This window comes from Apaloderma vittatum, unplaced genomic scaffold, assembly GCF_000703405.1.
Source record: "Apaloderma vittatum isolate BGI_N311 unplaced genomic scaffold, ASM70340v1 scaffold15373, whole genome shotgun sequence".
NCBI classification, from domain to species: Eukaryota; Metazoa; Chordata; class Aves; order Trogoniformes; family Trogonidae; genus Apaloderma; species Apaloderma vittatum.
The window spans coordinates 1-4,337 of record NW_009709947.1 but is presented as its reverse complement, the minus strand read 5'-3'; positions in this window follow the sequence as shown (position 1 = coordinate 4,337).

Genomic DNA, 4,337 nt, shown 5'->3' with positions numbered 1-4,337 from the left:
CTAGAAACAGAAAGAAAAAACAGCATTTAAAAAGATCAACAAGGAAACAGCTTTTAGAGTCTTTTCACATTCAACTTAGGTGCTTAATTATTTTCAAGAACTGTTAAGCTCAAGTTTTCAACGTTCTAGTCGGTTATACTATAAAATCATTTCAACATATACAACAGGGCCACACCCACACATACATCTGCTCCTCCCTAATGGTATCTAACTGCACAAAAATTGTGGAGCAATTTTATAATCATTAAACAAGCAATAAGAAGCCACACTTAAACCCCACAAAGAAGTATTTTAGGCAGTAGTGAAGCTTCTAGCAATAGCAAGACACATACAAACATGCACTAGTTGCACAGTCCTAAAACCATCTCTTTACAGAAAAGAAAGTGGGCACTTTCCAGTTATTCAGGTCCCTTTCCTCACTATCTATATAGTACAAATACTTTGGTGCAAGTATGTGAATATGTATAAAATATAATAATCTAAAGATTTAAAGAATTTACTCTCACAGTTACGGCAACTGTGTAAGCAGGGGATCCGCCCCAGGAAATGCTATGAGAAAAAATGAAAATACTGGTCACCTAGAACTTCATATTACTAACATATTTCCTCAGAAAATTAAAGTGAAGAGATTGAAAGAAAATGACCAAAGGAAAAAGCAGACAATACTAAAATTGCATAAGAAAATAAGATTGAACATAGAAGCATAGAATGTCTTTGGTTGGAAGGGACCTTAGAGATCATCTAATCCAATCTCTCTGCCATGGGCAGGGATACCCTTAACTAGACCAGGCAGCTCAAGGCCTCATCCAACCTGGCCTTGAACACCTCCAGGGAGGGGACAGCCACAACCTCCCTGGGCAATCTGTTCCAGAGTCTTGCCACCCTCATACTGAGGAATTTCTTCCTAAGATCCAATCTAAACCTATTCTCCTTCATATGTATAAATGTTACTCTAAAATCAACTCTAAATTTCCAGTAAACATAAGAGGTACGGAAAAATCTCTGCATTCTTAAAGGAACTGTGAGAACAAACAAAATAAAATCCACAAGAGAAAACTGTAAGTGCTTATTACTTGAATCTTGACCCACGTCTCACATTCTTTAACTGACCCCTCTTGGTGGTATCGTAACTGTACTTTTGAAAGACTGGTTATAAAGAGCTAAAAAGGAAGTACTTCGTTAAAAAATGAGCTGCTACTTGCTTACATTAAATTTCTTCAGTAAATTCACTTAATTTCTTTTTATCTCTTTATTGTATAAATAAAGTATGCATTGTGTAAATACATCAAATCCAAAAAGAAATTTCCCACCCACACTATTAAACATACTAATTGTCACTAGTCCTAGAACATAACTGCTTGGTACACCACAGTTAGCTTGCCACCATTAAAAGCATCACATACTATTCTTGTCTAACAATTAATGATAAAGCTCTCCTCTTTTCACTAGAATTGACTTGAAGAAATCTTTTGTGTGGAGTTACGCATTTGTGGTTTTGTACCCAGTCTGGCAAAGAACTTTAATGTGGTCAGAAGAGTTCATTGCTCTCTACAAGGAAAGAAACAGATATTCATCCTGGTTTATCATGCTTATCTAAATAATTTAGTAATTATCAGAGTGGATAACAACTTTCAACCTATCAATTTTTCAAATTAGAAGCTATTAAAAACCAGACCCTCAAAAATAGCCTTGCTCAGTAGTGTGCTAAAGCAAGCAATTACAGGCAAATGTAGATTTGGGAAAAAGGGAAGATGAAGTTTGAGGGACCCAAAAGAACACCAACAGAAAGAAAACACAGATATATACTGAAAACCAGGCTGACTTATTTATCAAGTCAGGAATAAAATCCATTGGGTCACTGTCACCAAAGGAGACGGTAGCTTAGAATTAAATCCATACATCTCCCTTCTCCTCCAGCCAACAGAACAAATGTCCTAGTTAAACTGTAAATATTGCCAGATGTAAAAAGCATCAAGTCTTTCAGGTTTCCATTTGCAAGAACAGTATTTATTTAGTATTATTTATGCGGTACTGGACATCATTCGAACAAGATGTTTTAAAGGAAAATGCTGACAAAATAAAAGTTTTATTCAGTTCTCATGATGTGTAAAACTTTGCTACCAAACACAAAACGCACCAGCTCCCTGCACATTCCTCCTCCTCAGTGGAGACACCCACTTGTTGCCCTTGCAATTTCCCCTTCACGAGCTACTGAAATTGCCTCTTGCTATAGCAGCATGAAAGCCAGCAGATCAGCTTCGCCACCCAGAGCAGTTCACAAGCACACTGAAGTAATGAATAACGTCCTGAAAAGCTCTCTATTTCGAAACAGCAGAAAAATGGAGGATTAAGAAAGAGAAAAACAATCTTTCTTTACTATACATTTTGGATTATTCCACATTACACCACAGAGTGCTAACGGCCAGCGAATTGCTGGTAGCTAGCGCTTCCTCCAGAAATGTACAATTAGCACATTAGACAAGCAGAATCATTTAACACCATGCAAGTCGCAGAATGTAACCGTATCTAGGCAACAAAAGGAGTGTTAGACAGGCGAAGGGATCTGCATTGCCAACGGAACCGAAATAAGTGATATCGAAGACACAACAGCTGACAGCACATGGCTGGTGCTAAATTAGAACCCACAGTAAAGTTCTTGCTGTATAATCAATTAAATTACAACACACCAAAGTGAACCTCGAAAGGTGATCCCTTCTTGAACCAAGCTCATCTACAGTAGAGACAGACTGACAAAGTCTTTTATTTCAACACACTGACACTATCTGCCCTCCAGGCCTTCAGTCCCATGCTCCAGCTGCTCACTGTGCTCCCTTTGAGGCTTTGACTTTGTGCACTTTAAAAACCCAGCCATGCTGGTCTGTTGTGGTCCCTAACATCTCTTTCCTTGGACAACCCCTACCAGAGTCCAGGGCATTGTCTTCAGTAGGCTTATAGCTTCTTCCTTGTTGCCTGATACCCACTGGATCTTTTGCACTCGTCTTTATTCATGGTCTTTTCTCCTCCAACACTGTGACAAACTGGCTGATCAAATGCAACTAACACCTTGTATGAAAGCCTTTGGTTCTTAGTGTACTGGTCATCTTAAATAGTTAAGGCTCGCCTGCAGAGAACAAGATCAGATACACCTGGAGAACATCTCTCTGTCTTCCCATAATGCCTTCCACTAACCTACCTGTCTATAAAGACCATATCAATTTTCAAGTTTCCACAGTAAGTACTGCCCACTACAATAAAACTCATCAGACAGAAGCACATCATCCACTTTGCTGCTTGTTTTCTTTTTTTCCAGAAGAGCCATCATTCTTGTTTTGCTAGCACTGGTATTCATACCACATCATTCACATTTTACTGGAGGGCATCAGTCTAGCTCTGCAAGGCACTGTTCTCACCGGGTGACAGACCAAGGTCATCTGTGAACTTCAGAGATCATGTCCATAGCTGCAAGACTCTGTCTTAAGGCTTCTGGCCGTTCCAACGCAATTGCCTCTTAAGTGGGGAGCAGGAGATGCTCAGAGGTTGCCTCACGTACCGTCTTAAGCACAGCAGCTCATTCTCAGTTCACTAAATGGCTCATATCAGCCTTTTCCATATTTTCAGAAGGGCAATCACTTACTACTGACAACACATTTGGAAACCACTAATCAAACCTTTTCAAGAGTATGGCTTAATTACTGCAAGCAGCCAAGGTATTAAAGCCTAACAAGTTAGCCTGACCTCTTAACTGAGCTGCCTATCCTTTAACACAAGATTTAACCTTGTCTCTTACAAAATCACCAAAATGACAGCAATCCTCTGAACTAGCCCCACAGATTAAGCATACTTTCACATGCTGCTCTCTTACCAGGACCATTATTTAAGGTGCTGTGACACAGGTTGTTTTAAACATTTAATCTGATGTAAATTACAATACAAACCAAAGAGGCACGGAACAAACTCAAAGTTGCATAAATTTTTCTGCACCATGTCAACACTTCAGACTGACTTGAGCGTGATAGCTAGTACTTTAACCTGCTAAAAACTATGAAGGGGAAATCCAGTGGTTTGCAGAATTAGTGATTGACCTAGTTACTTGCAGGCCTAAAATTCAGTTGAAAGATAATATTTTATCAATACTTGCTATCACATCAGTACTGAGACCAGTACTATTCAATATATTCATCAACAACCTGGGTGAGGGAATAGAGTGCATTTCTATGTTCTGATAACAGAAAACTGGGAGGAGTGGCTGACCACCAGAAGGCTGTGCTGCCATTCAGCGAGACCTAGACAGGCTAAAGGGCTGGACGAAATTTTATGAAATACAACAATGGCAAGTG